Below are 27,296 nucleotides of genomic sequence, written 5' to 3' on the forward strand. Positions count from 1 at the left end.
GTGTTTTAGTGGGGCAGGGCTGCAGCCCAAATGTAGATGGCCCAGAGTTTTTCCTCATTATAAAAGCTTCCTACCTTTCCTCTGTGGTGTGTGTGGGGAGTTTTCATTGTGTATGCTCAATAAAGGAATTCAATGAGGTCATTGTAGCAAAAGAAAAAAGTTAATGCTCTGTGTCAGCTTTCCTCCTTTCCCATTCCAGCAGGAGCACCATCGACATGGGAGTAGTGTGACGTCATCACAGCCTGACAGAATATATAATTGATGCTTTGCGCTGAGACCAATAGTCTCTCTCTCTTCACACCAACACCAGAGACAAAGGAAGAGATGTGAGAGAAAGAGAGAGAGAGCACACCGAGGAAGCTGAAAATTTTGTTTTTGCTTTGACTGCACTAAGATCTGCCTCTATCATTAGCTGCCGCTTGTTATTTGTTTCTCTTTTTAGTCCTATCTACCACTACCCCATTTCTTTGTTTTTTATCTTCAAAGGGGATTGAAAGAATGCAAGTGGGTGTCTGTAAAAGACAGATTTTTCATCCCTTCTCTTGTGACTAGGAACAAGCTGACCTCCACCTCCTGCTGTGCCTTTGGAATATCTTATTACTTGGATTTCTGTTCTAGAAAAGCATCTGGGGAGAATCCAAAAGAGTTTGGATGTTGTTGTTGTTGTTGTTTACTTGAGGATTTTCCCCTTAACTGTCTTTTGTCACACGAGGATCGTGATTGGATTTTTGTACTATTTCTATTGATTTTTGCATATTTGTGGATTTTTAAAAAAATTTTTGAGGTAAAAGCTCTGGCAACGGCATGACTGAGACTATTTGGAGAGTACACAGGAATCAATAATAACCAGGATTCAGATTAGAAATAGACAGTGGTATTCTCTGCAGAAACACAGGCAAGTGTTTCTGTTGTTTAGTCTGAAAGAGAGATTAAGTTCATCTGAGGCCATGAAGAAAATCTGGTCAAAGAAAAGATTTCAGGTGAGTCTAATCATTCTATCCAGAATCATACACTTCACAAACTGTACAATTTGACTTTTGAGATTTTTTCTTGAATTTGGCAAATCACACTCACAATGTAGCAATGTAAAATAAGTGATATAGTTATAGTTCCTTCTTTAAGGTATCCTACCAGCTAATGTACCTAATAGCCGACTGTTTACGTACGACCAATACAATTACTTTGAAAGAAACAGACCTAATGTCACTGAGGACAATGTTTTTGTTGTTTGATATCAGACAAACTTACAGCATATATATATATATATATATATATATATATATATATATATATATATCCCAGTTATTTGCCCTTTATAATGGGTGATAAACGATACAATTTCTCAGGCACTGTGACAACTGCATTACCCAGTTGCCTTGGTAGCAACATAGGAGTGCATTTGAAATGCTGCAAACCAGCATGAGAATTGGCAAAGGAAGGGAAATAAGCATAAATCTTCATATATATGTGAATTGCATTTAATTTCTGTGTCAGCCCTGTGTCACCATGATACATTTTTGTATAGCTGTTGAATGAAACCCAAATTATTTATACCACTAGCATAACCATATGAATGCAACATACAGGCTAAGAAAAATCTATTTAAAACATTCAAAAATTAACTGACAGACTTTTGTGTATTTTTTTGTCTTTCCAGAGAGCTGGACATTCTAGCTGGACATTTGGGAGATTCACTCATGGTGTGTTTTGCTTACAACAATACTGTAAAAAGTCCAAAATCACAAACCTACAGTATTTGTAGAAAATACAACAACTGAAGAGTGTGCACAACCTTACAGAATGGATGTTTTCATAGATGGTTAAATGGGTTTAAAAATAGCTGCTAAGACAATACATTTCTATCTATAGATTTTTAAATGTTAACATCAAAAATTGTTGGGTTTCAGTAAGGAAAAGAATGCAATGCTGGTTGAAGCTGTACAATAATAAAAATTTAAAATTTTGCCTGTAATTGTGAAATTGTGTGTATGTTTGTGTGTGTTATGTATATGCTCCCACACAAGTGCATGTCTGCAGACATTGGTTTCTATAGTAACAGTCTTCTCTTGTCCACCTCTGCTTGCTGCCGTTATGGAAGCGAAGTTTTTCGCTTGTGCAGGAAGGAAAGCAATGGTAATTGTTATCCATTTCTGTGATCCTCACCTTTCATTACTGGACTCTTGGATTGGTTAGTGTTTGCAAGCATGCATTATTGTAACTGTAAAGTATACTGTAGGTTTTAATCCAGAGCTGTAGTTTCAGTTTGATTTATTTTCATTAAACTTAAATTCTACATTATTTATTACAGGAAGTGTAAGGCTTACACTGCAGCACAATTTTTTCTTTCTTTCTTTCTTTCTTTCTTTCTTTCTTTCTTTCTTTCTTTCTTTCTTTCTTTAATGCCAGTTAATGTGAATTCCTATAATTTCAATCCATAGGGAGATTTTATCTGAAACTGCCATGATATATCCAGGAAAAGAAAATTTCAGTATGAAAGTATTTGTACGTTTAGTTATAAAGCAAAACAATGTAGGCCCATATAACTTAAGTTGTACATCATTAAATATATATTTTAAGATTAAATTTTTGACCTCGGGGGCCAGTTGCATCAGTAGGTCTGAGAATAGTCTGACCAACTAGCAGTTAGCCAAGGCGTAATGAGTCTTATTTATTTGTTTATTATTATTTTTATTTATTTATTTATTTATTTTATTTTTTTGGATTCAAGTTAGACCAATCTACATTTTTATGCAACTGACTTAAAAGTGTTATGACCAGTTGTAAAGAAGAAAAAGAAGAAGAAAAAGAAAAAAACATTCCTAACTTGTAAGACTAGCTCTAGCCTTTTATGCAACTGGCCACTGGTTTGCTATAAAAATATTTTAGTGACAGTAATTTATTAATGTGTGCCAGGAATTGTGAAAACTGTACCTTTAATAAATATGTGCCTTAGATGTAGCAGTAAGAACCAATTCCTTTAAGGTAGTCATCAAAGGGTTTCCCTAAATAACATCCCTCATGGCTTTTAATTCAAATGTGTACACGTTCTGAGAATATTGATGAATTCTCATATGTTTACCTACATTTTTTAGAGACAAGTATTATTATTATTATTATTATTATTATTATTATTATTATTATTATTATTATTATTATTATTATTTTATTCATTTTTTTTTACTCAAAATTACAGTTAGTATTTCGGACTTTCATACATTATTTGTTTCATTCATACTCATAGCTGGAGGGCGCACTCGAGCAGAAAGTCCAAAAGTGAGACTCATAGAAGTCATAAATCATAATATGTTCCAGGAATGTGGACAAATCCAGCTCTCACTGTAGTATTTGAATAAAATGCAGATAGAAGCATTTTGAATGATGAAACATGACGACAATGTAGGCCCATATAACTTATTGTTCATGTTTGTTCTTAAAGCAATCTCGGGTATTTAAGAATACATAAGAATAAAGTATATTCATAATGCAGTGCTTATTGACATAACCTTTACCACTGTATAATACTTAAATTAATATATTTTTGCTCATACTCATTCTCTGATAAAAAGCCAGATCAGATCACAGAGGGAAGCTATTTAAAAGAAAACAAAAGTTGGTTTGGAGCAAAAATATGGTATTAAATGTTGCCTCCATGTTAGCTAGCCCTTAAGCACCTGCTACTGATTATATTTTAATATTAATTATAAAAAGTGAGTCTGTGTAAGATTATTGGAATGTTTCCTTTTTTAAGAAGAACATTTCATACAAAGGTTTAAGAAATTGTTTAAGAATTCCACATATCACACAATGTCTATACACTGGATGCGAGCGGCGCTGCTTGACAAAATACTATATACCTCAATATAATCAGTAATGATGTCTACACTGGATGTGGCGCAACATGACAAGTCCCCGACAGAAAACTGCTGCTGCATTCTTTTTATGAGGTATTTACACAAATTTCAAATGATTTTCAGCGGTCACTTTGTCGCGTCCAGTGTAGACAGACTTTAGCTGTTGTGGTGTGGCATGACACCTGTCACGTCCGGTGTAGACACGGTGTAAGTTTCGCATAAATTTTCTCAAATTATTTATTCATTTATTTCAGAAATTTCTTGCAGCTAGATCGTTAAGAAAAATTTAAATGTTATTTTTGTAAAAATCATGCCAATACATTTCAATAAGCCTCACCTACTCTCTCTTTAGATTCAAACAGTACAGAGGATGAAACTGAGGAGCCTCAGGTCTCCATGGAGATGAAGGAACAATTCATGCCTTCCCAGAGGGAAGCAATCAACAGTCAACCCACTGGTAAGAACATACTGAGTGAGTACTTGTGATTGTTAAGCCTTCCAACAAAGCTCAGAATTCATAAATGTATTATAATTAATCCATCCATCAAATTAACCAGTTGAAAAAAAAGCTTTAGATTATTATAATATTCCATTAACAGAACATGTATTTTCAGGCCGGGGGAGAGCAATGCTTTTCCATATCCCAGGTGATGGTCCAGTAGTGGAGAGGGAGATGCAAACTCTGGGCTCTAGAGCTCCTGGTCTTCAGGATTCCTTGTCACCTGGCAGGCAAGCAAATGCTGGGTGTGTTGAGAGCCCTCCAGTCAGACACCTGGGGATTGAAGCTCTTGTCCGGGCCTCACAAATAAGTGTGTACTACGTGGCATTGGGGTCAGAGGAGAGTATGTCCATAGCCAGTGACTACTATGGCAGTGTTTTGAGCCTCTATCGAAGAAGGACCTTTTCCATTTATAGTGTTCAAGAATGAGTGCTAGCACACTGGATATAAAAAGGCATAAAATAACTTGAATCAAGGTGGCACAAAACAAATGTATCAAATTTAGATTACAGCTCTAATGGAACATTTTAAAAATAGTTTTCATGACTTTATTCTTCATTTATTGTGGGCTATTTATGTCAACCATGTCATGTTATTTATGTTTTCTTGATTCCTAATTTCCTTTGGCTCCACTTGCATAGTTTTTTTTTTTTTTTTTTTGTATGGCTTTTTTCTTACAAACCTTTTTGCATGCCATTGCATGTGACGTTTGTATTTTAATTGCAGTCTTTTAAGTTTATTAATCTCCAGCAATGTTTTACATTGTATGTTTTATTGGATAACTATGTTTGGCATTTTGCTTTCTTTCAATCAAAATGCACTAGTAACAAAATATTCACCCATTTTGCCATTTTAGTGTTTTTATTTTATGTCATAATGCAACATTTTCCACAATCACCCTTATTTCAGGGGCCAGTTGGATTTTATAACAAGGGAAACATCCCCATTTGTTCAAACCCAGCCATTCCAAAAAGCTCAAGGTCCCATTACCCTAAGTGATGTAGAGCCAACAACAGATCCAACAACTGCCCACAAAGGCACCAAAACAGGCATGAATGGAGCTGAGCTACCTTTTAAAATCTAAAAAATCTCAGCTTCATCTCAAAGCAGTGGTTCCCAAGATAAATTCTCAGTCCAAACCTCAAAAGTGTCACAGGCAAGTTCCAAAATATTTGACAAAGTGAGAGCTTTTGAGGAACAAAAACACAGCAGTAACATACCAAAGTTGTCTTCATCAAAACTATCACAGGGTGTGAATCAAACATCATCCTGCAATTCTGAGGATAGTAGAAGTAAATCAGGAAAGCCCCAAGACAACCCCAAGAGTGATGTACTGTAGCACTCAAGAGGTCATTCTTCAAACAGAAAGCATCCTCTCTGGAGGAACAGTCAACCCATGTACAGAAACATTTTCAGAGTAAACTCTCAGAAGAGCTTAACCGAATAAAAAAAACTTGGTGGAAATTCAAACATCAAGAAAGCATTTTCAATGGAACAGCTCATCCAGACTGACAAGCAGTCCACTGGAAACACTGAGTTAGTTCCAGCCCAGGTAATTCAGAAGGCTGAAGACACTACAAATTTAAAAGATTTACCAAAATCAAAAGAAAGTTGGTCAACATTTCCAGAGGAGGAATCACCACAACTAAACAGAAAGAAACTGGCAGATGAATCAAAACAACCTGGAAGGAAATCACCTCCTGATATTACGGAAAACCAGTGGAGGAAAAATTCTAAGCCCGGGTGGTTGTTAGACAGGCAAGTCTTCAGTGAAAAGGTCACGTTCAGTAAAACACCAGGACAGCGTTCACCTAAGGTGCCAAGGACAAGTATGTCAGCAAATTACCAAAATCACCTGTAGAAATACCACCTGCTCAACCCATAATGCAAGGGGGTTTAGTGCAAGCACCCCTAAAACCTCCAAGGTTGTTTGGTTCCATTTCTGTGCTCCCAAAGTCATTTAAGGGAACAGAGGAGAAAAAAGACTAATCACTTATACAGAAAAAGACCATACCTGCTATTGTGGTTGGAAATAAGCCTGTGGATAAAGGGAGATAAAACAGAGAGTGGTCAAAAGAAAGTTGAAAACATGAAGGAAAAACAACCAGAAGAAACAGAGGTAAACCTTTTTTCAGTAACCCACTATTTCTTATAAAAAAAGAAAATTCATTGAATGAACGTTCATAAATGAAATTGTAAATATTCAAAACAGGTTTAGAGCAATCAACATTTTTTGTGACATAATGCTGGACACCACAAAAATAACTTTGTTATACTTCTTTAAAAAAAAAATTTAAGGGGGGGGGGGGGGGGGGGATGGGGGGGGGGTGTTGTTGGTGCAGTGGAAGTGAATGGGGGCTGTTTTGGAGGTCTGAAAAGCGGACATTCAAAGCTTATCATTTTATACAAGCACTTACAGTACATTAATTGTTCTGTGGAAGTTGTGTTTTATTTGTCACATCATCAATATTAGTTCAGGTTTTCGCTGTTATGTCATTCAATTCTAGTTTAAAAAATAATAATAATAATAATAGTGTGGCTCTATTATTGAAACAGTGAGTACATTAATTTTTGAGAATTAGTCCCATTGATTTCCATAGTAAATTACTCACTGTAACCTTATTTTTAATTTTATTTTTATTTTTATAAAGATAAAGAGGAACTAGTGGAAATCAGCATGCCACAAATGCTGTCTATTGATCTTAACTTAAACACAAAAAACTCTTTTAAAACTCAAAGAACAGACACATCTTTGAAGCCAATTTTACTGCATTACTGCTATGTCTGCCGTAATGGAGCAACATATTAAAATTATATGTTGTTTCCAGCATAATGTTTTAATTTAGATCACTACAGTTATTTGTAACCAGAGACATTGTGGGGTTGTAATGAGTTAATGATACAGTATGTTACCTTAATGTCACTTTGTCTTTCTAACTGTTGCCTGATCCTTCTAGAAGACCAGTCAGATGATTCCTACATGTTTGTGGAAGAGGACCTAGAAGAGGCCCCCATGTCTGAACCTCCACTTAAGAATGCTGTGGTAGCTGCTGGTTCAGAGGTGATGCTTCAGTGCGCCATCAAGGGAAAACCTGTTCCCAGAGGTAAGATATCTCAGACCTAATCTACAGTTTTATAAAAATGCTTGTTATGTGGCTCTTTAAAATTATTTTATGATCATCCTTATGGTATCTTCTCATGTAGGGTTAATACTATTGCAAGTAAGAATGGAGACACTCTCTGTAAATAACATATCATAACATGGTTTGAAATTAACCCCAACCAAATGAGGATGAAAATCAATTATGTTGGGTAATTCTGTCAACTCACTAGCCAATCTTGACGAGTTATGATTCATTAAACTACATTAGATAGACCATCTCTATGGCATAGATATCATCACTGGCTTCAACTTGTGAAATGCTTCAGGAAAGTTCATGTAAATCTTTGCAGATTCAGTGGAAATACTCTGTGGAGTACTAAGTCATGATGTAAATATCATCAGATTTGTGCTGCATCTCTACAGATCTGTTTACATGAACATGACCATCTCTAGGCAACAAATGACTCACGCTGCTGTCTGATTTGTGCCTTCTGAGAAGAGTTTCATAATAATAATACATTTTAACCTTGAAAGGTTTATAAACAACCTAGGGACAGTATCAGCATAAAATATTATCTTTTCATCTTATATTAATTTAAAGTTAAGTTAATTATACTAACATTATTAAGTATCAATAAAGACCAGCAATAATTATTTGAATTTTTATTGCATAATAATGGAAATATAAAAACATTTCATTCATGTATGGCAGTTATCACTTTTTAACTTAGCAAAAGTGTGTATAATCAACAAAGAATACATTTTATAGTGTATAAAATAGTAGCCTAATAGTGATACATTACTGTCTAGCAATGCTAAAACTATTCCCCTACATTGGGTATAGAAAAGAATCACCCCCTTTTAAAATAATCACATTTTGTTGCTTTGCAGCCTGAAATGAAGACGGACACAGTTTTTGTTTTATTCAGCTGTATTTACTCAGTGCAACTATTAACATCTAAGTGAAAGAAATAACACTATGTCAGAAAAAAAAAAACGTTTTGGTAACAACCAAACAAATATTTATTACTGATTTCTCGCTAGAACTACTGTAACATCAAAAGTGCAAAAAGTTACATTTGCCGAAATATACATTTACACACAAACTGACCACCAAACACAACTTTTAGACGCCATCTTTATTTTTTAAGTTCAACCATCATGGAATGGAATGCACAGGATTATAGGATATTAAAGGCAGCGAAAGATACATCTATGCTGCATTCAAAAATAGATCAGAGGAAAGTATCTCATGAGACAGGAAGTGAAGCTTATTTTGGATTTGGACGTGCCTTGATGCCTTCTTACCTTGGAATACATCCTCCAAAGGCAGCATTTTAGAACTTTTGGATGCAGCATTGGAGAAGGATCACCCACCTTCTAAAATGACTTGTAAACTCAGTCAGGTGTAGCTAATCACCTTTTCAATGGCACACAAATCCATTTGACTTTCAACTGTGATCAGCTATGGTCATTTTGATTAGCTCAGCATGAAAAGAGCTTTCCTGGAGCATTTTTCTGGAACAGTCTTTGGTAGTGCAACTTATACAAACAATCAACTATGGGTGATAAGGCACTGTTAAAAGATCAAATCAAGAGATGGATACAACAAAACTTTCAAAGGCTTTATCAATGCCTAGAAGCACAGTGAAATCTATTATTAAAAAGTGGAAGGTATCTGTTACAACACATACCCTCCCTGGATCAGGATGTCACTCCAAACTGGATGAAAGAGCCAACAGGAAACTGGTCAGAGAGGCTACCAAGAGGCCTACAGCAACTGAAGCAGTTGCAGGAATTTATGACAAAGAGTGGTCATTGTGTGCATGTGACAACAATATCACAAATTCTCCACAAATGTGGCTTGTATAGGAGGGTTTCAAGTTAAAAGCCATGCCTCAAGAAAGGCCACATGCAGTCATGACTGAGCTTTGCCAAAACACACCTTGAATTTTCTGAAGTCACATGGGACTAAAATGTAATTATTTGGCCTCAACACCAAACAATCCAAATCCAATACAGCTCACCATCCAAATAACATCATTCCTACAGTAAATCATGGAGGTGGTGATATCCTGTTATGGGGGTGTTTCTCTGCAGCAGCAGGGACTGGAGCACTAGTCTGTCTTGTCAGGACAGGAGGAAAATGGATGGGGCAAAATACTGTCAAATTCTTGAGTAAAATCTGCTGTCCTCTGCCAGAAAGTTGTCAGTGGGAAGAAGGTTTACCAATATGACAATGACCCAACGCACACAGCAAAACTGAGTACACAGTGGTTGAAGGAGCAAAAAGTGAATGTCCTTGCATGGTCTAGTCAGAGCCCAGACTTAAACCCCAATGAAAATCTGTGAAATGACTTGAAGACTGCAGTCCACAAATGGTTACCATCAAATTTAACTGACCTTGAGCAGTTCTGCAAAGAAGAGTGGGCAAATATTGCAAAGTCTAGATGTGCAAAGTTAGTAGAGACATATCCCAACAGAATAGAGGCTATAATTAAAGCAAAAGGTGGTTCAAGAAAATACTCACACAAGGGGGTGATCCCTTTTCCAACTCAGTGATTCTGTTTATTTATTTATTGATTTTTATTTATTATTTTCTGACAGGTTGGTGTTATATCTTTGACGCGGATGTTATAGGTTGCACTGAGTAAATACAGCTGGATAAAACAAAACCAGATACAAAGTATATGAAAGTATCAGCAAATCTACCAGACAAGAAATTTATAACACTGGAAAGTTTGAGGATATTTTTCTTTAAAGAAAAATCATTTTAAAAAGACAGTGAGCGTTACAAGACATATTTATATTTTTCGATAACTGCCATGACAAGTTTAACCTATCAGAAATTCTGTGACACATTTCAACAAATGAATGTTTCTGGAATTTTCCATTAAGCCACAGCATTTATTCTGTGCTGGGGGGACTGTCTTTCATACTGTTAGTGGAAAAACTTTGATTGGATCAGGGAAACAAGGTAAATCTATTATCTCCCTAGCTGTGGTCAGTTAGAAATCTCACTCAGAGCCATCTGTGTTCGTTCATTGGTCATGATCCACTGCAGTTTTTCTCTTCTTTTGCCAAGCATTATACTGCTATGACAACATTAACCCTTGTGTGGTGTTCATATTTTTGTTACTCAGCCAGTGTTCGTGGGTCTGGTAGACCCGCTGCAGTTTTGGCTTTTTAATTCAACACAATCCAAAATATGTTAAAATACTCAACAGATGTTTGCTTTATCCCAATTACAAGCGATATACACACCATATATGATCAAAATTTCCCCTTTACCGTTGTTAGATCACATTTATGTATTAAAATGCCTTAAACCTTAAACCATGTGCAGGAATGGCAGGGACAGAAACACAAAACTCACACTTACACTCACGTTCTTACAGACTCTCACTCTCTCTCTCTCTCTCACACACACACACACTCACACACACACACACACACACACACACACACACACACACACACACACACACACACACACACACACACACACACACACACATTAACACACATACACATACCAATAGCAGGCCCAGACAATGGGAGAACAGACTGAAGGTACATAGGACCTAAAATTTCCACTCTTTTACTAGCTCTGGGTCTGGACATGAACATCTTGTATGTAATATAAATCTGTGGGGTGGGATAGTGGGGTGTACAGTGAGTGGTTATTGAACATTTGTTCTGATATACAGTATGTTCTTCACAGAAAATGAGCCAAGGCCAATGAGTCTGAGTTTCAAAAAATAATTAATAGTATCATTTTTGTTTTGATAAAAAGTGAAAACAACAACGTCTTTTATTGTGCTGATGTTGATAGCAAATTCATGGCATGAAATAATGGCCGATTAAAGGAATTGTTTTTGTTAGTAGGGAACCACATAATGTAATCAGGCAGCCCTTCACAACAACAATTTGAATAAAAAGTTTAACTACACTATACATCTAAAATTACGTTATACATAAAACTATACATCTCAGGATATCTTAGTATTTGGAAGTTCTGAACTGCAAGGTGAAAAAAATCCTGGACTTGGTACTTTCTGAAATCTATTTTCTCATATATGTTTTTTATATGCAAATCATAATCAAAATACATCATGGCATCTGTTGTTATACTATATGACAAATAGGCCTTTAGAAAAGTCGAGTTACATTGTGGAAGACCAAGAATTTTTTTTTCAACAAAATATTTTATCTCTCAGTAAAAATAATGATAAGGATTACCAAGAATTAAAAAAAAACAGCATTAATAACAGCACTGATATTTCCAATGATGTAGGTCATTAAACAACTTGAACTCTATAGTGTCTCTCTCTCTCTCTCTCTCTCTCTCTCTCTCTCTCTCTCTCTCTCTCTCTCTCTCACACACACACACACACACACACAAACCCTTTAATTTGTATTTATTATTTTTTTTTTATTTTTTATTTTTTCCTGGGCTTCTGTAGCAATGCCCCCATTTTCTTTACAGCAAGCATTTGAGCTGGCATGGACTCCACAGAAACTTATGATTTAAGTTATTAGAAGGTTTTGCAGTGTTTACATTGATAGAAATATCTTTTTCTTACAATTAATTATCATTTTAGAGGCTTTCGTTTTGAAACCTGGACATACAAGAGTTCTGTTTTGTTTCTAGTACAACAGATATTTAGACAGATCCACCCAACATACACTCAATAAATAAATAAATTTAATTTTTAATAAAAATTAAAAACAGAAAATTAGCTTGTTCAGTGATTTAGTTCAGGTCCATACAACAAGCCTAAAACAAATTCAGTTAAACAAATAATGTTAAGTTAGTTCAACAAAAAATAAGATCCCATGCAAAGCATGCTGGGTACTACACACCTACTGTTCAGTTTAGTTATTCAAAAATTATTCATGTAGTCCCAACACAAAATGATTTTGAAACACAAAATTAAAATTTTACAAATTTAAGTGGAATGAACAGAACGTAATGGAAATAAGTTAACTAATTTTGTTGTTTCTGCTCATTTTAACCAAGTAATTTGAACAAGCATTAAAAATATTTGTTATTTTTTTAAGTGTACTGTAAAATATTTAAATAACAGATTTTTTAATGTCTAGGTTTAAATAAAATCAGTGTCTCAGACTTCTGAACCCCATTGTAATTTTTTTTTTTTTTAGTAATTCTATTTTGAACTAAGTTATGAACTTTAGATGGTACAAATGACTTATAACTGTTCTTTTTTGCTAAGCAGTTCCTGCTGAGTCATCTCTGAAAATTGCCAGACCAATGCAGGATGTAAAGGTCAAGGCAGGAGAGATAGCCTTATTTGAAAGTTTCATAACTGGTCCACAGGCCGTGGATGTTGATTGGCTGGCTAATGGGAAGCTGATACAACCAGCACTATTTGATTGTAAGATGCAATCTGATTGACACTAATGCAGCCTTCTTTTCAAATCTGTGCACGAAGACAACAGTGGAAGCTATACTTGTAAAATCAGTTCAGCAAAAGGTAAGAGTCCTAACAACATTCCAAAGTGAGCATAGCTCTTACATCATTTATGCATCAACATTGAGCTGTCTATTCTTTAATGTTATGTTAATCTTGTTTCCTAATGCTTATTTGCTTCCAATTAACATTAACTATGCTTCTTGTTCTTGTTTTTATGGTACAGAAGAGCTCATTTGCACAGCTAATCTTTGGATGATTCCATCTAAGAAGCCGTTCTTTCCACAGAAACTGGAGGCACTGGAGACTACTGAGGCCCAGTCTGCACAATTTGATTGCAAAGTCAGTGGATCTCCCCCTCTTGAAGTCACCTGGACTCATTGTAGTAAATAAATAAATAATAATAATACTAAATAAGTAAAAATAAAGACCAAGACTTGCTTACCTAAAATAAATACCAAGTTCTGTCATGAAACTCTAGATGGAGCAGACTGATGGGTCCTTAACGTAACTGATGATATTCTTAGCACTAAACGGCTTGTCACAAGGTGATTGGTTCATGTTGCATATGCAGCCAATGAGCTTGCTGCTTTACATTTAAATGGCTGATTAGCATTCGCTTGAGCATTGCGGCGTGCTTTCAGAGTTCCTCTGAAACCCTCCACCTTCCCCAGTTCCACCTGTATAGATCTGCTACAAGTTCCTGTACTTGCTTGCAGTAGCAGCAGGAGCAATAATCTACAAATGCAGCAATAACCTACAGCAGCAGCGTAGCAGATCTATTCCGCCAAGACCAAATACATTAACATTGTCATCTCAATTACCATGCTAAAATCTTCAGAGAGTTCTCATGATAGAACTTTGTTTTAACTATTTTTATGGAATACAAAACATTTGTTAACACTGATTGAACACACCTTTTTTTGTGTTCTAGAACAACCTGTGTTGGAGAGTGATAATATTCTTATCCTCAAAGTGAATGATCACTCTCTGTTCATCACTCATGTTAACAAGGAGAACGAGGGATTGTACACAGCAATTGCTTGAAATGTTCATGGAGAAGCCAAAAAGCTCTTCTGAACTCTATATACAGGAACCACGACCAGCCATATCTACTCACATGTAAGAGGACAAGATCTTCTTAACAACATCTAATTAAAAAAAAAATATGTTACCTTTCTTTACCCCTTTTCTGACTCATTTGTTTGTTTTTCACTCTTCAGGTCAAGGTTAGAGAAGATGCCTTCAATCCCTAAGGAGCCTGAGGTGTCTGAGGGAGAGGTGGAACACAGGACAATGCCAGACTTCATACAACCTCTAAGTGACTTGGAAGTGGTAGAAGGGAAAGAAGCAGTATTAAAGTGCAGGGTGACAGGCCTGCCATATCCCAAAATCATTTGGTACCACAACGGCTTGAAGATAGAGAGCTATGATGACAGAAAGATGATACAGTGTAAGTCCACAAAATATTGTCAGAAGCATTTTAAAGGATGTTTATGGCCCATCTTTAGTTTTATAAGACTATCTTTATTTATAATTGTGAGGTTCTTATAAGTTTTCTACATTAATTGTCTCCCGAATGCATGTTGTCTTCAATCTTACCATGTACCTCTTCTAGACAGGGATGTTCACAGTCTGGTCATTAATTCTGTGTGTCATGGCCACAGTAGTGTGTATAAATGTGTCATTTCCAAAAAGGTGGGAAAGGCTGTCTGCTATGCTCACTCATATATTTCAGGTAAGATGGAACTTTTTGTCATATATTAGTATTGTAAAATCCCATGTGCCCAATTGTAGTTTCTTAACAGTTAGCCTTCCTGAGCCACCTGATAGTCCTCCAGTAATTGAATCTGTAACTGGAAGAACAGTCTCATTGAGCTGGAAAATACCACAAAACCTAGACCCATCCATAGTTAAATTTGTCTGACTTTCCTTAAACTGAATTGGTATGATGGTTCCTTAGATCAGTGGTTTTCAGTCCTGGTCCTGGGGATCCACGGCTCGCACATTTAGTACCTCTGCCTTAATTTAACACTCCTGATTCAGATAACCAGCTTATTATGTTGAGGCTCCATGAACTCAGCTGATTGTGTCAGAAAAGAAAGACATACTGTACAAAATGTGCAGAGCAGTGGGTCCCCAGGACCAGGATTGAAAACAGCTACTTTAGATTTTGCTTAAAGTTATTTTATCATGTTCTGTAATCTATATTAATTAACCGACTAATTATAGTTGATTAATCAAATAATTAATCAACTAGGGGAGAGTGTGGTAGGATGTTTCATTTAATTTTGTCCAACTGGAATTGTGACTGACAGGTTAATGAATTTGAGAGATTATTGTGTAGACTGGTGGATACATCATCAGAGAGAGAGATATCGTTGCAAAGGGAAGGGGGAGTTAATGTTCTTGATTAAAGATTATGAGTGCACAAAAACTGAACAAAAATAAATAAATAAATAATGATCTACATGGATAGACCATTTATAATAAACAATGCAGTTTTCATTAAAAATTTCATGCTCTCTTTAAACCTTTTTTATTTTCAAACTTTAAATTTTATACATGGCAGATGAAATTAAATGTATATCAAAGAAAACCTGTCAAGGTCTAATATACATACATACATATATATATATATATATATATATATATATATATATATATATATATATATATATACACACACACACACACACACACATACACAATGTATGTTTGTGAATTTCCAATGTTTAAAACCATGTAAAACAGTGTAGCTATGGGATATAGTGTGTCAGATGTTTCAGGCTCAATGGCCCAACTACAGTAATAGTTATAGTGGGTTTTCCATCCAAATGTAGGAATAACTTAAAATCAGCTTATCCCTGAAGTCACTCAGTTTATCCCTAAAATGGAGCAAGTTCCAAATAAGTCACATTTCTATCAATTTTGATATAGAAGCTTTATAACGAATCAATTTTATAGTAGAAATGCTGAACTATAATTAGGCTTATTAGTGTTTCATTAATCTTTGCGTAAAAGGCAACTTAAGTAAAAGGTTTACCGTTTCCCCTGCTCTTCTCTATATAATTTTTCTTGTCCTTTTTTCATTTCAGATCCTGGTTCACTCATGTACATTGTTCAACAACAAGCTCTAGGCTCCACCCAGTGGACAACCATTGCCTCCAGCCTCAAAGACACCTCCTATACAATCACCTCTCTTTCTAAAGGAGTGTGTTATTCCTTCAGAGTCCTTAGTACCACTGGATAAACATCCAGCAAACCTTCACAGTCCACTGACCTGGTCCAGCTCATTGACAGAGGTATTGAGAAGATTTGCACTTGAATTCTGTCTCTGCTTACATCAGAGAAATGTGGAGATATTTGTTACTTTCTAATAACATATTTATTAATTCTGTCCTTGATTACACATGCATCTTCTGTTATTTTGCACTTTTAATGAATGCAGCGATCATACCTATTACCTTACTTCATCTCATCAAAGCAAACCCACATAAACCTTTTTCCTTGTGAAATGCTGGCTGCGTCATTGCCTGATGGATGCACATTGCATGTAGACTTGTTGAAATCATTTATTATTATTATTATTATTATTATTATATCACAGGACAGTACTTGCACAAAGCTCCAGTCATTCTGGACAAGCCTGATATTGTTTATGTGGTTGAGAACCAGCCTGTCACCATCACAATAACACTTAATCATGTCCAAGCAGCAAGCTCATGGACAAGGTTAGTGTCAAATACAAACCAAACACTCAAACTGCAGTATAAATTGTGTATTATATCAATATGTGTATAATATTAAGTAAGCCATTGTTTACTAGAAGGGTGATGCTTCTCAACAAATCTGGTGCATTAGAGATGACCATGCCTGATGATTGCCAAAGTGAAAAGCATGGATGTAGGTCAGCTTATGTTCATGGCAAACAGCCAGTATGGCAGTGACTGCACTCTGCAGCTGGCAATGGCAGGTGAATGCCCTTTTTTGGCCACTTATTTCTTTTTAAACTTAGAAGAACAGTAAATATAATGTAAGTGGAAGAGAGAGTTAAGGTCCACGAATCACCCAACTTAGGTTGCCCAAAGCGCAACCATGCTACGTGTCATAGCGTTCCTCACAAGGTTTTCAGCAAACTTGCAATGTTTATGTAATAAATTACAATTTGCTCCTTATGAGATGCAATCTGCACACAATAATTGGAATTCAATGCTTTCCAAATGATGTACATACATATGAGTGTTTATTGGGTATTAGTTGTAAAAACCTTCCAGCAAGTTTATCCAGGTGTTTTATTAAAGGTGTAGTCCACCAATAAATGAAAACTGTTATCATTCTCATCACAAACTCAAAATTGTTATGATTTTCTTTCTTCTTTGGAACACAAAAGATATTTAAAGAATCTTTTTTTGTCCACACAATAAAAGTCCAAGCTCCAAAAAGGACATAGCATAAAATGAATCCAAACTACCCCAGTAGTTTAATCTGAAGGGATACAATCACTTAGTATGCCAAGCAAGCAATAAGCAGAACACTGATTAACAACATTGATGTATAATCCAATATCACCATTCCAAAAATATAAACTATTGCATGATGCCATTAGATCGTGCAGCATAAAGGTAGGGTTAGAGTAATATAATAAACTCATGTATAATCCAGTGTGGCAACATGAAACATTAAAACAGTAATATCAAAACTCATATGTTCTTGTGTGTCATGTGACTTAACACATGACATGACTGAAGAACCAATGAAATAAAATCAGTGACAGAGTGTATTTTTTTTTCTTTATACTTGAGTATTAATTGTCTGCACTGATCCTGCTTCAGGTGTTCTGTTTTAAAATTATTCTGATTGTTTTTTCCTGTATATTTCAGTGCCCCCTTCATGGAGGACTTGGATGTGTGTATGGGGAAAACATCTCGTTTTGCTGCGGTTGTAGACGGGAAACCTGACCCTGTTATCCTCTGGTACAAGGTCAGTTTGCATTATTGACTATCATGCCAACTGAAATGTCACTGAACATTTTTTCTGTCCTTAGTGATTCCACTCATTTGTGCTATTTGACTTTCAGGATAATATCCTTCTGTCAGACAGCAGTCATTTTACCTTTGTGTATGATGACAGAGAGTGCTCACTTGTGATTCTCAGCCTGAGGATGAAAGGGTCTACACTTACACTGCTAAGAACCTGGCTGGGTCAGTGTCCTGTAAGGCTGAGCTTACTGTTCATACTGGTGAGTAATACAGATAAGTTTGAATATGGCTTAGCCAGAAGCAGATCTAGAGAGTAATTCACCCAGAAGACACTATCTATGTATGTTTAAAGTTAACAGGGTGATGTTACTTACATGTACATGTCTGATGAATGTCTCCATTTAGATAGCAAAGTAAATGTGTGTGGGTGTACTTACAATCTCACAGCCAAAAATGTGAAGGAGGAGGAAGATTAAATGGAAGATGAAGGCACAGTTCTACGGAGGATGCGTAGGATGACTGATTACTTTGACATACACAAACAGATTGGCAGGTCAGACACCATACCAGAAGGACACTCCTGTTTATAGTTCCATTATTATTAAGGTATATATATTAAGGGCTGTATATATTTGGATCTGACAAGTCTGTAATGTTCTTGCTCACAGAAGGACTTTTTCATATGTCAAGCGAGTGACGCAGAAACATGGGCAAATATTTGCAGCAAAATTCATCTCGTTGCGGGCACAGAAACAAGCTTGTGCCATGAGAGAAATGACCCTCCTGTCAGAGTTAGACCATGAGAAAATCATTCACTTCAATGTTGCATCATTAATGAACTGTATCCTTTCCCTCTGATTAATTATCCTTTCTAAATATGTTTTAAAAAGAAGATGTTTCCTTGTGTTATTATCTTAAATGATTATAAAGATGCCACGAAGAGCTTTTGGAAAGAACAACCATCTTAGAATCTGAGGTTGGTGTTTTAACTGCTTATTCAGTAACTGTTATTTGCTGCTGCATGATGTTAAAACAAAATCAGTGAATTACTGAGAGATTAATCTAATCTACAGAATTAATGTTCATGTTCTGTTTGCAGGTTCGGTCTATCATACGGCAGCCACTTGAGGGTATCGACTATCCTCACCAGAATGACATAATTCACCTTGATATAAAGGTCAAACGATAAAAATGTTCAGTTTACTAAATGCTTTGCTCATCATCGTGAATTGCTGTTTATGACAATTCAGAGGTGAGTAATTATACAGTATGTATGTGTCTTTCAGCCTGAAAACATCCTCATGGCAGACCAAAAAAGTGATCACATTCGCATTTGTGATTTTGGCAATGCTCTGAAAGTCAAACCAAATGATGAATTGTACTGCAAATATGGCACACCAGAATTTATTGCTCCTGAGATTATAAACAACTCACCCATCTCTAAATCTACAGACATTTGGTAAAAGATCATTGCGTCACCTACCTTTTTGATAGATGATTAAACTTTCATTCTCTATATTTTCTAAAACGATCTTTCTTTCTACAGACCAGTGGGTGTCATAACTTACTGATGGTATGTATATTTGTAGGTCACACTTCTACTAACTAAATGTTTTCAGTTACATGTCAGTTAACTTTCATTAGTGTATAAGTAGAATGTTAGGTTAGGGTTAGTAGATTTGTAAAGTTAGAAGAAGACTTGCAAAATTACTTCATGTCAGTATAGCAGACAGTCTACAGTTACTCTAATGAATGGCATTTGACAAAATAACTGTAATTGCAAAGTTATAGTTATTATAATGTCTTAAGTGGACTATCAATATACGTATTTGTACTCACCACTGATAGAATTTTGCATCCAATGCTAAGTGTGAAATTATGTAAGAATTATTTTTCATTCACATGATTTACAGCTTAAAAGGAGTTTCTCAATTTGCTGGGGAAAATGACCGTGACACGTTGCTGTATATCAGGAACTATAATGTTGCCTTTGAGGAGAGCATGTTCAAAGACATTTGCAGAGAAGCAAAAGGATTCATCATAAAGCTCCTTGCATCAAGCAAATTGTAAGTGTTTATTGCAGCGCAATCTCTGAGGTAAACATGTCTGACTGTTTGTGTAACTGTCATGGAGTTATGCTGTCTTAAATTTGTTCAATCATTTGTACTTCAGGAGACCTGATGCCACAGAATGTCTTCTTCATCCTTGGTTCAAGGTAAGATAGAATATCAAACAGGCTGCAGTACTGATTAATGCAATAATAATAATAATAATAATAATAATAATAATCAAGCACACTTTAATTAACCACTTTTGGGAACTTTGACTCCTACCTACAGAAGATGTTCTGGGTCATTATATGTGTGCAAAATACATAGCTGCTATACAAAAGAAACACCACAGAGATGTTGTTGGCTTGAAATTTATTTTTTAGAGCACAATAATCTAATTGACCTCTTTTTTTCTTAGTCACTGGTAAAGGGAAAGAGTATCAACACAATATTACATAAGCAAGTATTAGCCAGACGGAAATGGCAGGTAAGCAATATAAACACACACACACACACACACACACACACACACACACATATATATATATATATATATATATATATATATATATATATATATATATATATTTAACATTAATTATAAATTAATTATAAAAGAAATGACAATGTTGAGTTCTTCACTGTTTATTATATCTTTTTCAGTGTTCACTCATTAGATACGAATCTAAAATGGTGATGAGATCCATATTAGAATTGCTGGATGACTCTTCAAGCCATGTGTCCCTTGCTGTGACAAGAAACCTTAAAGATGGTTCACCAACTCTACTGTCATCCTCCGATTCAGATGAGGACATTGATGAACTTCCTTCCATCCCTATGCCTCACACAATGATGTTCTCTGTTTCCCGGATGTCACTGACTGAGATCCATTAGGATGATGTTGATGTCATTAGAGAATCTACTGAGTCCTATCAAAAAAAAAAAAAAAAAAAAAAAAACTTGAAATGATCTTTGCAAAGGGGTTCCAGTGTAGAAGCTGAACAGGTAGCATGCAAATCCAGAAGAGCGCTAATGCGAAGAGGGAGTCCTGCTGATAGTGCTATTCTTCAAAAGCACATGAAAAAGTCAGTTTCCATGGAGCTGCCACACAGGAGCAATAGTCCAAAGACAGGGAGGCTGAGCAAGGAAGATTATGCTCTAAAACTGGATCTTATGTGGCAGAGGTTTCTAAGAGTTGACAAGAATATGAGTGGTCTTCGTGGCCCCCTGCTTGAGACACTGGGTGTTGATGATGAGAGGCAAACTGCTTCTTTGGATCGTAACTTTAGACGTGCCAAGTTGAGTGCTTCAGAAGCTCCTCGGGTATTCTCCACTGATAGACCTGGGGATACTTATCCAAATACTGCTTTTGGGAAGAGGTCTTCTTTAAGGGGCGGAAACGCAGAGTTAATTTCACTACATAGGAGATCTGGAGACCCACTAGAGATTCCATCCATTTTTTGGGGGGACCATAACTTGTTGGAAGCCACATCTACTATCTCAGAACAAACCAAGGATGGTCCAAAGCCTGTGTTTCCAAGAGAAATTTCATCCAAACCACCAACTCCAGACTTAGAAAATAAACAAGTATCTAAGGAAGATGCTTTTGGTGCCATCCAAATTATTAATACATCTCAGCCTGCATCTATATTAGATGACACTGATAAGAAAGTAGAGAAGATGGAAGAGCACACATTCTCTCAAGACTGTGTGCCAGGAAAGATGAATAAAAGTATTGAATCTTCTCTTGATTTAGTTCCACATGACATATCCTCAAATTGTTCCAGTAAATTGCAGGTAAATGGCAAAAAGACAGATATTCAACCTACCAATGGACATTCAGTTGTTTATTCTTCTCCTACCTCTGCATATCACCAAACTCTTAGAAATGATATTAAAGATATTGATTCAGAGGAAATTTTTGAGGCAAGGTTTAAGAAGAGGGAATCTTCTTTGACACATGGCTTGAAATGATTGACAAGGACCAGGTCTGAAGAAAACTCACCTGTTCTCCCACGGAAATCAAATGAAGAGGTTTATCGACCTCGCCCTGTAGGTGCCCCATTTGAGTTTGGATCTAGAGGATTACAGGAAAAATCCAAGTCCAAGACCTCAGGGAGATGGAAAAGTAATTCCGGCCTTGGATTTATTGGAACATTTTCTATGCGTGCAAGGAGACTGCAACCAAAAAAAGCGAAAGAGGGGACCTCAGTTTCTTTAGCTAACAGATGCTGTGTTACCTGGGAAATGGAACGTAGCAAGTCCCTAGACAAAAAAGAAGTTGAGATAGTATGCTTTGATAACACTATGGATACAGAGAAAGAAAATCTTGAAAACAATAGTAACAAGGTTGCTGAATCACCTGTCCTTGCAGTGCAATGTAAATTTGAATCTAATGTTTCAGGAATGTTTGATAGAGTGCATAGTAAGTCAAAAGACATTAAGGATAGGGAAACTAAACCCCATGGCGATGAAGAAACTCTAAAAGAACAAGATATAAAGAAAATCAGTGATTCACCAGTTCTGGCACTGTGAAAAATGACGAGCGAGGGAGAGAAGGAGGTTAAAAATGAAGAACAGAAAACACCTTTGTTCTCTCGTCATCACCACTCTCAATCTGACTGGCTCATTCACAAGAGTGTAGATAATCCAGAAAACCAAATTCCCTCACAAACTGCTTTTACATCATCCAATGAGACACTAATCCCTTCTTCTAGTTCACAGTCTATACAATCCTCTCAGAGTATGTATTACTGAGTTTTTTGCAATAAATTTTATTTTATCCAAAACTATTCTAACACGTATTGCTAAACATGTAAGTTGCTAAGTGTGCTATACTGTAACTAGTATACTGCAAGTTAAACCTTGGAACCTAACTTATGCAAATGATAAAGAAATTCATTACAAAACTGCATTAAAGTTATTCAATGTTGACAGCTCCTGAAACTGAAATCAGGTCTAGGTGGGACAGATGGGGTTTGTCCAGAAGCAAGAGAGACAGGACCCCATCAAAATCAAATGCACCTGCAATTCCAAAGGAAGGTATATAAAAAAAAAATTCATAAAAATAATTCTACTTCTGATATGTGTCATTTTGAACAACTTCCACAGTTTTGATCAGCAACTCCAATTTAAAAAATTTATAATTTTATTTTAAGATTTTCCTCCAGTTTTCCATATTACACTAAAGGACCATGTTCTACTTGAAGGAAATCCAGTGACTCTCAGTTGTCTTCCAGCTGGTAATCCTGAGCCAAAGATATTATGAAGAATTATTATTATTATTATTTTTTTCATGTATTTGTTTTCTTTTAATTATGAAAACAGTAGTGCTCTGACAATTAATTTAACTTTTCTCCTGTGTTCATCGATAAGAAACCTTTGGAGATTAATGACAGAATGAGCTTAGTGGCCTGCCCAGATGGAAGGCAACTTTTGATGATCATGAAGACCTCTAAGAAGGATACAGGAATATGTGAATGTGTAGCCTCTAATAACCTGGCCTCTGCTACTACTTCCTGTATACTGTCAATAGCATGTAAGCTCAAAAGGTTGCTTATTATTCAGTATAGCATTAATGCCCAGTGTTTGGGTGTTCTCACATTTTGTTCATTACTGTATATGCCAAACTTGCAAAAGTTTTTTTCTGATCCATATTTTGTGTTTATATCACATTTTAAGGTGTTCCAAAATGGCCAGGAACCCCAGAGATTCCACAGATATATAATAAGTCTGCTCTGGTGCAATGGAAAACAACAGACTCCAAAGTTCCTTGCACATACACACTTGAGAGAAAAAATGTGATGGTAGGGAATGTCTAATACATCTGGCATATACTGATTTATCATGTACTACTGTGTTAAATATTATTATCGTTTTAAAATGTGTTCTCCTTGTCCTTCATTGTGTGCAGTGATTTAATATTTCACATTTTATCTGTAGGTGATGATAAGTGGGTGACTGAAGCTACAGGAGTGACTGATTGTTTCTACAATTCCTCTGAACTTCCAACGGGTTCTACCATCCGATTCTGTGTGGGATGTGTAAATAAAGCTGGCCAAGGTCCATACAGTAATGTATCAGAGGGAGTAAGAATTAAAGTTGAAGGTATTAAGCATGCAGTTCAGTTGTACAGCATTAAAACTCATCATTGTTCTGTCTGGTAATATTAGCTTTTGTTAAAAGATTTGAATATTTTAATTAGCTGGATGTGTGAATTCATATTTCTTTTCTGGATTAGCTTAATAAATTTGTGTGTACATAAATCCTACCTCTGTTTCTGCAGTGGCAACACCAAATCAGCCTACTGAAATGAAGGCAGACCCCTCATCTTCTTTTCCTGGTTTTGCTGTGCCTACATCTGCTTTTACATTAGCAGAACCAAGTGTTAGTCAGTCCATCAGTCCTATTCCTGCACAGTCTGGTGATGCCACAAATATTTCCTCTAAGGTGTCTGTTTCTCACTCTTGCCCAAAGACGTCTATCCTCCCTCTTGTTCACCCCAAGCCAACAAGTGTTATCAGCACGGTTTCCCGTTACCCAAAACCAGACTGTATCTCCAAGGTCATACACAGCTCCACCCTCAATAGGCAGATCAATTTCTCCTGTCCCTTCATATGTTCAAGCCACATGCTCAGTTGCTCACAACCCTATCTCTCCTCCTGTGATCCCGGTCAGCAGTATCAGTCCAATAGGAGAAGGAGCAAGCTCACCCACACCAGAGACGGGAAGAGTTGGTATCCTCCACCAAAGGAGTTCCTCAGAAACTCAATGGGCAAGATGTTTATAGCAAAGATTATTTCATAAAGGAGTATAAGACCCTCAAGCCTATATCACACCCCGCTACCTTGTACTCATAACAGAGTATTGCACAGGCAAAGAGATCCTTTATAGTCTTGTTGACAGGTGTGTAATAGTCTAGTATGGTCAGGTTTTTACAGATTATCTATTATATTTTAACTGGACTTTAACTTTAATTCAGTGTTCTCACATGACCCTTGTTTTCTCTTCCAGATTTTGTTACTCAGAAGATGATGTAGTGGGTTTCATTGTCCAGATTTTTCAGGGGTTAGAATATCTCCACATCTGCTGGATTCTTCATTTGGACATTAAACCAGACAACAGCATGGTCACCAACCTCAATGTGATTAAGATCACAGATTTTGGCAGTGCTCAAAGGTTTAATCCTCTCTCCCTCCAACCATACAGCAGAGAACTTGGGACTCTGGAGTACATGGGTATGTGCAACATACAGTACAATTCTTATCCTGTAACGGTTCTCTACATAATGATTTAAAATATCTATTCCTATCTTGTTGACATTAATGACCTATTTCCTGCCTTCTTCAAGCTCCAGAATTGCTGAAAGGTGATCTAATAGGACCCCCAGCTGACCTTTGGAGTTTGGGAGTTCTTTCCTATATTATGTAAGTCCAGTCTATAGAGGAATTAAAATTGGCATGAAACTTGATGCAACCAAAATTTTATTGTGGTGTATTTTTGACAGAAGCGGCAACATGCAATAGAAAAATAAACACTGTTCACTTTGATCTAAACTGTAGGCTCAGCGGTAGAGTTCCTTTCCAAGACAAAGACCCCAAACTGACAGAGACTAAAATCCATGATTCAACTAAGCTCTACCCAAAGGTGTCCCAAAGTGCCTCCACATTTTTAAAGAAGATATTAAATGGCTATCCATGGTGAGTATTAATTAAACAACCTGGAGCCAGCTGGAACTTAAGTTAAAACTTAATCCTTAAATACAGGGGTTTTCAAACTGTTCCTGGAGCCTCCACAGCATTGTACATTTTGGATCAGGGGTAGCTCTTGAAGATTAACTTTGATTAGAGTTTAAGTCCAACCCTATTCAAACTCATCTAAACCATTAGTCAAGGTCTTCAGGATTACTCGAAACTTGGTGTGTATTGTTGCTAAACTCTGCAGGACTTTAGGTGCAGCAATGGACACCCCTCTGTGGCTCTACCATTTGAGAAAGCATAACAGTCATCTTGGATCACGTGTGCCTCAAAAACCATCAGTTCAATCCACACGATTCTAACCTTCCACCATCAGCTTGGCTGTGGATATATGCCCCCTAACCTCAAATCTCATTATAGCCTTGATGCCACTGAATAAATTTCAGAGAAAATCCTGAAGACAGAACAAAAAGAGTAAATGTAGTAGATATTCCAATAATCTTTTTGCTCAGGTATCGACCCACCATTAAGGACTGTTTCAGTCATTCATGGCTTCATGACTCATGTCTAAAGAAGCTGCGTCGACAGACCTTGACTTTCACTACCACACGGCTCAAAGAATTCCTGGAGGAGCATCAGCAAAGATGTGCAGAGATGGCTACTAAACACAAGGTCCTCCTGAGAGTCTACCAAAGTGGGTCTTCATCCCCAGCCTCACTGACCAAGCCTAATTTACCAAGTGAAGAAAAACATGGACTTTGGACAGGGTTAGGTAATGAATTTCTTCAGAGCTGGAAAATGTCTGGAAATTATACTCAGGGGGTCCCTTGATGACACCCGTAATAAGAGTAATATGAGAACAAAATAGACTCTATCTCACAAAGAAAAGAAAGAAAAAAAAACATTGAATATATGTCAATGGTGTTGATCATAGGAAAGTTGGTTGATAGCTTGGTGATGGACATTTAATAAGGTGCAATCCTGGATTCAATTCATTTTGGATCAGTAATTGTACCCGAATGTAAGCATTGTCATTTAGTTTTTTTTTTTTTTTATGTACAGTAGTTTGCTACATGTGATGCATCCATTTGGACTTAAATTTGAACTGAGAATCATTTTAAGAATTACAGAAGCAGGTAATAAGGCCTGTCTGTGAAAAAGAATGCATTAATACTGTTTTCTATATTTCAATTCTTAAAATACACGAACTTGTCTGCAGTGTAAAATGCTGATTTGTCAGTGTTTTAAATATATAGAGTGTAAGTAACATATTAAGCTTCATTAAAGTTTAGAAACACATTATGCACTGGTGTTCCAATGCTGTCAATACATTTAGTTTTATTATAGATTTTTTGCTGTTGTTTTTGTAAAAAAAAAAAAAAAATACAGCAGGTAAGGGTACTGTGATAACATATATATTTACAAAATGTATTTCTGATTCTTGTGAGAGACTTTTTTCCTTTCTAATGAAGTATTCTTTCAGCAGAATTCAAAATAAAACATATAAAAGACACAAAATTGAAACATTTTTAACAGATGGGCATCTTCTGACTTTTATTTTAGTTTATTTGTTACGTTGTTTTACAGGACATCATGTTTACAGTACAGTATAACAACATAAGTGCCCTGAAAATGGTTTCATATTAAATTAGCTTTGATAGAATTGTTGATTTTGAATT

At 36.1% G+C, this 27,296-nt stretch overlaps 1 pseudogene; it reads left to right on the forward strand.

Annotated features, from left to right (window-relative positions):
• Positions 1-235: 235 nt before the first annotated feature.
• On the forward strand, positions 236-27,230 carry LOC109071423 (annotated as a pseudogene).
• The last annotated feature ends 66 nt before the right edge of the window (positions 27,231-27,296 follow it).

This window comes from Cyprinus carpio, chromosome A6 (genome assembly GCF_018340385.1).
Source record: "Cyprinus carpio isolate SPL01 chromosome A6, ASM1834038v1, whole genome shotgun sequence".
NCBI lineage: Eukaryota > Metazoa > Chordata > Actinopteri > Cypriniformes > Cyprinidae > Cyprinus > Cyprinus carpio.